This window comes from Impatiens glandulifera, chromosome 3 (assembly GCF_907164915.1).
Source record: "Impatiens glandulifera chromosome 3, dImpGla2.1, whole genome shotgun sequence".
In the NCBI taxonomy this organism is placed as follows: domain Eukaryota; kingdom Viridiplantae; phylum Streptophyta; class Magnoliopsida; order Ericales; family Balsaminaceae; genus Impatiens; species Impatiens glandulifera.
In genome coordinates, this window is record NC_061864.1 from 47,672,616 (window position 1) to 47,685,963 (window position 13,348).

A 13,348-nucleotide genomic window follows, 5' to 3' on the forward strand; every position below is an offset into this window, starting at 1 on the left:
TTTATTATAAAATGGAAAATATGTCACTAATTATAAATTCGTCAGAAATTTTATAGGAAATAAACGTCATAAATGGCTCATTCTCTTGTAGTGTGAATACACTATTTATATTGGTTGGGAGATGCCATTCTTTTCCTACACGGTAGATTTAAGTTTTATGTTTTAGCTACTAACTGTCGATTAAGCAAGGGCTGACCAACATTAGTTTCCTTGTTCAATCCCTATCATCCAAATTCTTTCTGTGGTCGAAATTGATACTTTAATCAAAATTTTAGTATTTTTTATTTTTGTTTCATTTTGATGACTGACTCTTTTAAGTCTAAATTGAACATTATGAAATCGCTTTAAATTTAAGCGGAGGGCCATGGCGGTGGGGTGTTATACAAGTTCTCCTTTAATTCCCCAAAAAAATTTATGTGGTTGATAATTGAGCACCTAGGAAACACCAATGAGATCTTTGTATCGATATGGTCATTTGAATTTTTACCATTCTCAAAATGATCAAGCCAATCAAAAGATAACGATTTTGAAAAATTGGTTGTTTTCCTTCCTTTTTTTTGTTGGGTCTTGATGTAGGAAAGAAGACGACTTGGCCAGACGTTGGAAGATCGTGCGTTCTAGATGGTTGGGATGGACTCCGTGCATGGGTCTAGTTTTGCGCGTGTTACTGATCCGCTCTTCTACTGTTGGGCTATGTCAGCTGCTTGGCTGTTTGCAACGCGACAATCTACTGTAGTTCGTTAGGGATGCACGACGATTTTCTGTCACTTCCAATCAATTTTTTCTTATTCTCATAATCCCTACAAAACAAATAAATCCAACATTAATACTAGATATATATTGTCTTTATCTACTCTCTTAAATCGCCTATTTTATTTAATTATATGAGTTTTAAAAAATATTCCGTAATTTAATAACTTTAGGATTCAATGGATATGACATTATTTCCAAAACAATTATTTATTTAAATTCCCTACAATGAAACCTTATAATTTTTTATAAAATAAATTTATTGGCTTGAGATTATTTAAAAAAACAAAAAATTAGAGAGTAAAAAATGAGTATTTATAGAATACCCCTCTCGGACAAAATTTAGATGAAACTCTCGAGTTTAGAAAAATATATGTCAAAATTTGACCAATAAACACTATATTTAAATCTCCAATGTATAATTTTTTTTCGAATTTGTCTTTCTTTCTTTCTTTATTTATAAAAGTATTGTAGGGATAGAAAGATAAAATCGGATGATGCTTGTATTCAACGACATTTTCAACATGATTACGCTATGATCGCCCATTGTTATGAGTACGACGATAGTTGGAGAATTCAAATCTTAGCGACTATCTATCTAATTTGAAATGATCAATCACCATTCTAAAATGGTTCTTTCGAGCATATGCTCAAATGATGATCATTTAGAAAACTCGTTGTTCAATAGTCACTCCTCAGTTAATGTCTATTCTTGACAACGTGTCTAAAGTGATGTTTGTATGATAATCGTTTGAAAAAATCGCTGTCTAATAGTCACTCGTCGGTTGATGACTATTGTAGTGTAAAAATTAAGTGAACAAGCTGGGAGATCGACTTGAATCGAGTTGACTTTTAAGATTATCGACTTAGACTAGCTTTGTCTTGTGAGAGTCGCCACTCAATTTATTTAAAATTAGGAAAAAATATTGCGTTTGAAGAATGCTTTTTTATTTTACAAGATTATGTTTTTTCGATTCGATGTTGGTCACAATCGAGAAATGACCTTAGTACTTTCTTAGCTTGTTGAAGCCAATAACTTCCTAGGATCAAATTTTAAGAAGGTTCCACGCTGTTGATAACAAGATGACAAAATATATCTTTTCTTATTGTCTCAAATAGATTTTTACAACTATTTATAAGAAAGCGACTCTTCATAAGCTTGACTCTTCAAATGACAAAACAAAATTATTCTGCATATTAAATAGCTCCCACCCAAATCTCTTGGTTATCCCACTCATCCCTAGTTATTACTCTATTAAACATCAAAAAACCAAATAACATATTAATTTAAGTTTATTCAACAATCTTCCCCCTTAAACTTAAATATTCTTCCCATCTCTCATTCCAATAAGCCTTTTACAAATCTCCAGCAGTGTGGTCGGTAATGGCTTGGTGAATATGTCAGCGGCTTGAGCTCGACTTTCAACATGATCCAACTCAATCTTTCCTTCTTTGACTTGTTCTCGAATGAAATGAAATCGTACGTCAATGTGCTTGCTCCTTCCGTGATTAACTGGATTCTTTACCAACTCGATTGCCGACTTGTTATCAACTCGAATCATAGTCCCTTCATCTCGAATCACTCCCAAATGCCTTAGTAAATTTGAAATCCATACTGCATGACACACACTCCAAGAGGCCGCCACATACTCTGCCTCGCAGGTCGACAAAGTTACAATAGGCTGCTTCTTTGACAACCAAGTAAAAGCCGTATTTCCGAGTAGGAATATATAACCCGAAGTACTTTTCCGGTCATCAACATCACCACACCAATCACTATCAGAGTAACCCACTAATCGATAGTTATTTGATTTTGAATAGAAAATACCAAGTGAAAGAGTTCCTTGAACATATCCCAGAATTCTCTTGAAGGCCTTCCAATGTGTATAGCTTGGATCCTCCATGAATCTGCTTGTTATCCCAACACTCAACATTAGGTCGGGTCTCGTGTGTGTAAGATACCTTAGACTTCCGACTAAGCTTCGATATCTCCCAGCATCAGCTCGTTCTCCTCCATCAAACTTTGAGAGTTTAGTGCCTGGTTCCATTGGAGTTGAAACTGGATTGCAGTCCTCCATTTTAAACTTCTTTAAAATTTCAAGCGCATACCTCTCTTGTGATATAAAAATCCCTTCCTCCGACTGCTTCACTTCTAGGCCAAGAAAATATTTCATCAAACCTAAGTCAGTCATCTCGAACTCCTTCTTCATTACTTCCTTGAACTCCTCAATCAGTTTTGTGTTGCTTCCGGTGAATATGAGGTCGTCGACATAGAGAGCGACTACCATCATATCATTTTATGATTTCTTTGTGTACAAGGAATGCTCATAGGGACATTGCTGGTACCCATTTTTCTTGAAATACTCGTCAATTCTCTCATTTCAAGCACAAAGAGCCTACTTCAGCCCATAGAGGGCTTTTCTCAATCTCAACACCTTCTTCTCATCACCTCTCTTCATATACCCAAGTGGTTGCTCGACGTACACATCCTCCTTCAACACTCCATTTAGAAAGGCTAATTTCACATCCATCTGTAGAATCGGCCATCGGTTTTGAGCAGCTAACGAGATTAGAAGTCGGATTGACTCCATTCTCATGACAGGAGCAAAGACTTCATCATAATTGATTCTCTCCTTTTGTCTATAGTCCTTCACCACAAGTCGAGCCTTATAACGCTCAACCTCTCCTTCGACATTCATCTTTTTTTGTACACCCATTTTACTTCAATGGGTCGAGTTCCTTTAGGAAGATCGGTTAGCTCCCAGGTTTTATTGCGTTCAATTGCCCCAATTTCTTCATCCATAGCCGATCTCCATTTCTCGTCTTGCACGGCTTTCTCAAAATTCAAATCTTCTGAGTCGGCGAGGAGACATACAATGTGGACTTCATTTGTAGTGTCATATATCTCCCGTAGACTTCTCATTCTGGGCTGTAGAGGCTCGGATTCATCTTCTGAAAGCTCGGTGCTTGTTGATATCGGAGGCATAACAACCTCTGAACTTGTTTCTTCCTCAATCGGGTTACTCCAGTTCCATGTCATTGATTCCTCCACGTGAACATCTCGACTCACCACCAATTTCTTATTAATAGGATCAAACAATTTATATGCCTTAGATTTTTCATCATACCCAATAAATATGTACTTCTTGCTTCGATCTTCTAACTTTGTCCTATGCTGACTTGGTACTTGCCTATAGGCCACACTACCGAGTACCTTGAGATGAAAAACACTCGGCTTTATACCACTCCAAATCTCTTGAGGCGTCTTCTCTCCTAACTTGGCATGTGGACATCTATTTTGCACATAGACTGCGCACTGCACCGCCTCTGCCCAAAACTGTTTTGGTATATTCTTTCCTTTCAACATAGATCGAACCATATCGAGAATAGTTCGGTTCTTTCGTTCTGCTACACCGTTTTTCTGCGGAGAATATGGAGCAGTCAAGAAACGCTTGATTCCATATTCCTCGCAGTATTTGTTGAACTCGTTAGAAGTGAACTCAGCTCCTCTGTTAGATCGGACTGCTTTGATAACTTTGTTTGTTTCTTTCTCCACTATCACTTTAAATTTCTTGAAGTTTTCAAACACTTCTGACTTCTCCTTTAGAAAATAAACCCACGTCTTTCTCGAAAAATCATCAATTAAAGAAAGGAAGTATCTCTTACCACTAAATAATTCTGGAGTTATTGGCCCACATAAATTAGTGTGAATCAGTCCGAGTTGCTCCTTTGCTCTGTATTTAGAACTACTTGGGAAAGAAGTCCTCGCTTGCTTCCCGATCACACATTCTTCACAGAACCTCTTTTCGAATATAATGTTAGGCATTCCAAGCACCATCTCCTTTTTCACAAGCTCGTTCACCCCCCCGAAGTGAAGATGACCGAACCGATAATGCCACTTCATGGCCTCATCCTCTAGATCAAGTTGCATACATTTATCTTGAACTATTTTAAGCTCAAGTTTGTACATACAATTTTTCATCATTTCTACCTGGGCAACGAGTCTCCCAAGTTTATCCTTCAGCTATAGTTCTCGGTCCTTTATTATAGCCGAGTACCCTTTCTCCATCAACTGTCTCATGCTCAGTATGTTCCTTTTGAGATCAGGTACGTAGTAAACATCTCTGATCTCTCCGATTCCCCTATTTTTCTGCTGATACTTGATCGTTCCTCGACCTTTGACGTCTAATTTTGAAGCATCGCCGAAAGAAATGGATCTGGACTCTACCTTTGAGAGAATTTTGAGTAAGCTCTCGTCGCCACACATGTGGTTACTTGCGCCAATATCCAAATACCAAAATGAGTTATCAGAACAACTTGGCTTGATCTCAGTTTCTGGAATTTTTGTCACCTGCAACAATCATTCATCTTCTTTCTCAACAAAGAAGTTTGTTGGTTCCTCCTTTTTCTTCTCGGATCTACAATCTTTGGAAATATGACCCAGTTTTCCACAATTATAGCATTTTATCGAGTAACAATCCTAGGCAACATGCCCATTCTTTCCACAGTTGTAACACTCAATATTATTGTTTGTGTTTGTCTGACCACCCCGAGCTTGACCTCTGCCATGCTAGTTCTGTTGGCCGACTTGCTCACTTCCTCGTCCTCCTCACCACCTAGGCTTCTGCCTCTTCCTCTGCCTTTGGTACTCTGAGCATAGAGCACATTCTCCTCTTTTATTGTCGCCTTCGCCTGGAGAGCCTGTTCAAGAGACTCCCCCTTCTTGTTTTTCCTTCTATGCTCATGCGCTTCTAGGGACCCAACAAGCTCTTCAATGGTGAGCGTTGATAGATCCTTAGATTCCTCTATTGCGCACACAATATTTTCGAAACTATCTGTCAATGACCTCATAATCTTTTCAACAACTCGGTTTGATGAAAGACTCTCACCATTCTGATTTAGTTTGTTCACCACAGTCTCTACTCGAGTGATGAACTCAGATACGCTTTCAGACTCTTTCATCCTCATGTTTTCCAGATCGCCCCTTAGGGTTTGAAGTCGGACTTGCTTCACCCGTTCGTCTCCTTTGTTTGCTATTTCGAGTGTATCCTATGCCACTTTGGAAGATTTTGCGTTAGCTATCTTCTCAAAACCAGATTTGTCGTCAGATCGGTATAGTAGATATAGAGCCGCCCTATCTTTAGCTCGAACGACCTTCAACGTGTTCAACTGGGAATTTGAATACCCATTTGTGTTCTCCGGTTCCTCATACCCAGTCTCGACCACATCCCAGTTATCTTGGGAACCGAAAAGGGCCTTCATCTGTACCTTTCAGTTGTCGTAATTCACGCCTTTTGTCAACTTGAGTAGATGAATGACATTGGTTAGACCTGTCATTCCTCTCAAATGTTTACACTCAACACACACACCTCACAAGGCTCTCGATCGCTCTTGTTTTTCTCTCTCAGCCAGTGCACATCGCTGCGTTCTCTTTTGAGAATAACAGGTTTTCTCACACTCACCTCACACACAATAGCTCTGATACAAATATTTTGATAACAAGATGGCAAAATATATCTTTTCTTATTGTCTCAAATAGATTTTTACAACTCTTTATGAGAAAGCATAGACTCTTCATATGCTTGACTCTTCAAATGACAAAACAAAATTATTCTGCATATTAAATAGCTCCCACCCAAATCTCTTGGTTATCCCACTCATCCCTAGTTATTACTCTATTAAACATAAAAAAACCAAATAACATATTAATTTAAGTTTATTCAACACACGTCGATGACGACAAACTTCGCCTCAAACGATACTCCTGCCACTTTGATCTTTGATCGTGGTTATGAAATTCTCCTTAATTTCCCTCTTTGAGATGTTAAAGCTCTCACATAGAGATCGGAAAGGAACAACTTCGCCTTGGCGACCCCTACTTAGACCAAGGTACGCCAATGACAAATATTGAGTGCTAGCTCATTGTTTACAAGCGGCATGAGTATCAATTTTCCTTAAAAATGGATAGAGATATAGAGAGCCTTAGTATGATTAGGACCTGAAGTAGACAAGTCCTTATCTCCGAAAGAAATGTCATGGAAGATAACATCAGAAGTGTCCATGGAAACCAACTCAGTAGTTGTGGCATCTAAAGGGACAACTATTTTAGTGAGCCCGACCAGCAATGCATACCGATGCTTGACTATGCTCATCAACAACTCCCAAATAGATATGTTGGCATTGATTTTCTTGAGCTGGGTTAAAACATTAATAACATGAGAAGAAGAAAATGGTTCTTCTACCCTTTTATGAGCAACAAGAGTTTTGGTAGATTCCTTGGACTTGTCTGAGTCAAGGTCTTTAAGAAAAGAAGATTGAAAGTCTATACCAACTTTGGTGACATTGACGCTCATGTTTACCTCAAATGGGTCATTTCTCTTTATGATCATTTCCCACTTGCGATTAGCCTTGTTCGCTTCTAGAATTAGCTCAGTTGTAGGTATCTTTGGTACTACCTCACATGTTTAAAGCGATCGGGGATCACAATAGAATGAACATGCTTCTCTTTCGCATAGTTCTAAGGAATTGCTACGACATTGAGGGCTCATTTCTTTTCTCATTTAGGATGAGAAGATATTGTGTTGAATTCAAGAGAATCAACACAAATCATTTCCATAAGGTCATCTGACAAAAATAGTTCATCATTAACCTCTATAACGTTAACCCCATGTTTGGGCAACAAATTTTTAACTATATTGGACTTAGGAATAACTCTAATATCGATAAGATCTTATAATTTTCTCTTTAGGATTTTACAATGATTAGTTCCATGACCATGAGCCTGATGATAATCACAAAAGTCATTTGGGTATCTACCCATTGGATCATTACCCGGTCTTAGGGTCAAGAGAGTAAGCAAATTATGGGAAATGACTATCTTTAAAGCCTGACTTTGGGTCATTTCGAAACTGTCATATTGGCGTGGAGTGTGGACATTGTCCTCACAATTAAGGTTTTTAGGATTCGTAGTGCTGTTGATAATTTCAACTTTTCAACCGCAATATTAGAAGTATTCACCCATGAGCATTCCACATAGTGGACAGTGACGACTTTGAGTTTTGGAGCTGGATAAGTTTGAGAAAGGTAATAGGAAGGAATATCTTTTCCTTTTTATGGAATTTTGATCATCCATGTTCTTCCCAACCTTGATCAGCGTCACCATGCTCGTGAAGATGGATTAACTCATACCCTCATGATACATCATTCATGTTTTTTATCATCAGATCCATTTATAATTGTTCATTATGGGAGTGTCGATATCCGAGACAACAACCCATCATTTGTCAAGGAGAGTTTCAAGCATTTTCTTATCCCCTTGCTTGATAAACTTGAGATCTCTCTACGTTACTTTAGGGGTCACGTTCATATTTTACCTCTTCATAAATGTGTTGCCGAGATCTTTGATAGTTGTGAATCGAGAGATTCGATTCCTTAATTAGAATTTCGAGGCTTTCCCTGCCAGAAATCGAGAGAAAAGACAAAGAATGGTAAGGGTGTCTAACTGGAGAGGCCCCATGGTGTCCTAGTAATTGTCAAACAATAAAGTAGGGTCCTCATTTCCTACAAACATCAATATGTTAGGGAGTAATAGATCATGTGGGATGGAACCTTTTCTAGATTCCGTGAACCTTTTCTCCTAGTCATTGACATCTTTGATCGTTATTCCTTTTTTCATTTCATCCAACTGAGAACACATTTCAACTTTGAAAACCTTCAAATCTTCCATCATATCTTACTGTATTCTTGAAGATATATAAAATGCACCATCAATAGTAGTGGTGGCAACAATAGTAGGTGTGACAATAATATGAACTTGTCGAACGGTTTTAGTGGTTTCAGCCATACCAGAGTTTGTAAGTTGAATTTTAATGAATCTACCTGTAGATGGGTCTCTCGTAGGGGCTGTAATATCAGGGCTATACAAACTCCCTATAACAAAAATCACATATCAATGTTCTATTTAATTTCACATTTAGATTCATTTTATATGTAATCATTATAAATACAAACATGTCCTAAATAGAAATAGATGTTCGAAACTAATAACTTGCTTTTTATTATAAAATATTGCATCAAAAATGATGCCTTTCCACAAAAGGTAATATATATTGTTACTCATGCACACAAAAGATCGTGCATAGTACAAAAGTAGATATAAACTTAAACATAAGAAAACTAAGGATTAGATGCATAATTAGGGTCTTCCTTGAGATTTGTCTTGGTGTGGGACTCATTTAAATCATATCTAGCCTCCTCCCTAACGATCAATGCCGCGTCATGATCGAGATCAAACCTCAAATCTGAATCTATCTCTAAAGGATAGCCGTTAAAGTACGTAGGCTCGATATCATTGGCAAACAAATCCCTTGTGCGACTCTTTGCTCGCTATTACCTCTTGCTCCATGGGTGCGTCCTTCGTAGCTCCATGTTCATCGTCAATATCCATGTCTATCTCCTCGTACAAATACTCGTAGCGACACATATCCATCACTGGAAACTCTATCCCTACTAGAAAATTTGAATCGAATGCTGATGGATAAGAGCCATTGTCCAATCCCGACTCATGGACTGGAAAGTAGATGTCGTTGTAAAAACCATCGTCTTCGTCAGATGAGATATCCATTTCCACACTAGTCCTCCAATGAAGACCTTTATATTTGACAATAGAGTTGGGCCAGAAATCAACCGTCTACACTTTCCAAGTATATTGCCAAATGTCTACATAGACATCGTAAAGTTCAACTGTAATTGGTCCGTCAACTATAGAAAAAGATCCCACTATGGGGATTCAAACCATTTAGCAAACTAAAGATGTAACAATATAGTACAATAGATGGAAACCTCCTCTAGACTAAACAAAACAATGAAATATCGAGTTACCATACAGAATACAGAGGCAATAATGTGATAATAAGGAACAATAAATTAGATGTTATGATTGTCTTCAATATGATGAGTTCGTGAAGCTCTAGAAACTCTCTATTCGAGCCTTTTGAGCATGATCATAAAAGATGACATCAAAATGAAGAGGAAGGAATTAAAGTTTTTCCATCATCCAAAGATAAACAATAAGAGGGGAGCCCCTCCTAGACATGTGGGTCTACTCGTGAAGAGTTTGACGAATCCCAAGAATAATTTCTATCAGAATGATCCCTAATAAATCTAATTGTGCATCTTGCATAACTACAATGACTTCCAGAATACGAGGGGAAAGTCTATGTATCTGATCTGAACATAATAGAAAGTGGGACATGAGGATGACCAGGATCTTGCGACATGTGATCTTTCGGTCCTCATGATCAGAGGATTGATCCAGAAGTTTATGCCATATGGATAGAGTGATGCCTCCGTTCCAAACTAGGTAATGAGAGGTGTGATCATCAACGACGAAGAAAGTCTGTAGAATATCTTTAGGAGAATATACATCCTCTATAGGAGAGAGATATAGAAGATCTCGAGAGGGAGAGCGCAAGATGGCGTGAAACTCCTCGATTGTAGGAGAGATACGATATCGAAATCTATGCTATAACTTGATTAGTATAAGTCAAATGTGTGATAACAGGTATACAATAGATTTTCAAAAACATGCATGTCTTGTTAAAGATTGGTAGGGGAACATCCTATTGATAGGAAGTAGAATAGGAAATTCATAAAAGATGAACTGGAAGAATAAAACATCTGATCCTATATGCATGATTGCTAAAAATGATCAAAACTGGTTGTGGTATAAACGACTTAACCACCTAAACTTTAAAATGATTAACAATATTTGTTCAAAAGATCTTGTAACTAACATTTCTAAACTGAATTTTTCTAAAGATAAGGTCTGTCCTGCTTGTTAAGTGGGCAAACATGTCAGATCAACTTTAAAAAACAAAGGGAATATCCAATCCGATAGGTGTCTAGAATTATTGCACATGAATTTGTTTGGTCCAATTCCAATAACCAGTTTAGGGAATGAGATATACCCTGTTTATAATTGATGATTACTCTAGATTTACCTAGGTAGTATTCTTGGTATCTAAGGATCAAACTATTGAAAATTTAATTAAAATTCTTAGAAGAGTACAAAATGAAAAATCCTTAAGTATCATAAAGATTAGAAGTGACAGAGGAACTGAATTTACAAACATAAATATGTCTTTTTTCCTTGAGGAATCTGGTATTAGACACGAGTTTTCTAGTGCCGGAACTCCACAGTAAAATGACGTTGTTGAAAGGAGGAACAAAACACTGAAAAAAGCAGATAGGTCAATGCTAGTTGATTCCGGTGTATCTTAAAAACTTTGGGTATAAGTCATTAACACATCATACTACACTTAAAATAGACCAGTGATTAATAAATGTTTTTAATAAAACATCTTATGAAATATTCTATGGAAAAGTTCATAAGATATCATATTTTATGATATTTGGATGTAAGTATTTTATTCATAACAATGGAAAAACTCATTTGACTACTTTTGATGCCAAATCAGATGTTGACATAATGTTAAATTATTTTTCAGTTAGCAAAACATATAGAGTTTTCAATAAACAAACTCTAACTGTTGAAGAATCTACTCATGTTGTATTTAATGAATCTGTTGAAATTAACTCTAATGAAGTTATTGAAGTATCTAACAGATTGGAAGCTACTCATCTCCAATTTAATAATGATGATGAAGTTCAGGTCAACAGAAAAAACCCATCTAATCAGCCAGCTGACCCAGTTGATGTTCAACCAGACAGCTAGACTGAAAGTCAGCAGGCGACTGATAGTCTGGATGTTGCTGAAACAATTGACTAGACACCTGACCCTCTGGGACCAAACTTCAAATGGAACAAAAACTACCCACCTGAGTTAATAATAGGTAACCCATCTGCACATCAAAAACCAACTAATGGTTGAATTTACAAACTCTGCTTTTATTTCTCAAATTGTACCTAAGAAAGTGGATTAAGCATTGTTTAATCCATATTAGATCAATGTTATGCAAAAACAACTAAATCAGTTTGAAAGAAACAATGTTTGACATTTAATTCCATGACCAGATGATCAATATGTTATTGGAACTAAATGGGTTTTTAGAAACAAATTTAATGAAGATAGTTTAGTTATGAAAAACAAATCAAGGCTAGTAGCTTAAGGATACCGATAGGAGAAAGGAATTGACTTTGATGAGTCATTTTCCCCTATAGCTAAACTTGAAGCTATTAGAATTTTCCTAGCTTATGCTGCTTTCAAAAAAATTAAAGTATATCAAATGGATGTTAAAAGTGCTTTTTTTAACGGTATACTTAATGAGGATGCTTATGTTGAACAACCTCCTGGTTTTCAAAATCACTCTCTACCTAATCATATTTTCAAATTAGATAAAGCTTTATATGGTCTTAAACAAACTCGTAGAGCTTGGTATGATACATTGACTAAATTCTTATTTGAGCATGATTTTATTATTTGCACAGTAGTTAAAACACTTTTCAGATTTGTAAAAGATTCACAAATATTACTTGTACAGACTTATGTAGATGACATCATATTTGGGTCAACTAACCCCAAATTATGTGAAAAGTTTTCTAAGCTGATGCATGATAAGTTTGAGATGAGCATGATGGGTGAGATGACGTTCTTCCTTGGTCTTCAAGTTTGGAAACTTGAAGCTGACATTTTCATAAATCAAGAGAAGTATATCAATGAATTACTGAAGAAATTCGGCATGGTGAACTATTCAGATCCTCAACTCCCATGAACTCATCAACAAGCTGGATAAAGATGAAGGTGACCATGATGTAGACATCATAACTTATAGATGAATAATTGGATCCTTGCTATATCTAACAGCCAACCGACCATACATTTTGTTTGATGTCGGCGTGTGTGGAAGATTTCAAGCTAATCCTAAACAATCTCATTACATAGCTTCTAAATGTATTTTGAAATATCTGAAGGGAACTCAATGTGTTGTAATGTGGTATCCGAAGGATTCCAGTTTCAACTTAATTAGTTAATCTGATGCTCACTATGCAGGTTGTAAGATTGATCGGAAGAGCACTAGTGGAATGTGTCAGTTCCTTGGTGATCGTCTGATCTCTTGATTTAGCAAGAAGCATACTTCTAATGCCACATCTACAACATAAGTAAAATATCTTTCTGCAGACAGCTGTTGTGCTCAATTGCTTTGGATTCAATAATAGTTGATAGATTTTGACATTCAGGCAGACGAGTCTCCGATCTTTTATGACAATACTAGTGCTATCGCGATCACTTATAAACCGGTGTTGCACTCCAGAACGAAGCATATCAACATTCGACATCACTTCATCCGAGATCATGTAGCTCAAAAGCATGTTTGGTTGGAATACGTGACAGTTCAACAAGTGGCCAAAATCTTCACGAAGCCACTCCCTGAGACTAAGTTTTCTTACTTTAGAAATATTTTAGGTCTTCTAGATCTAAATTAATTTAGTATTCATAAACTGAGGGGGATTTGTTGATAAGCTGATAAGCCAGATGTGTTGAAATGACTATTTCCAACCGTGCTGAAAAAATAGTCGACTGATGACACTATACATCAGAAGAGACTATGCTTAAGCAACTTGTAATTTCAGCATAGTA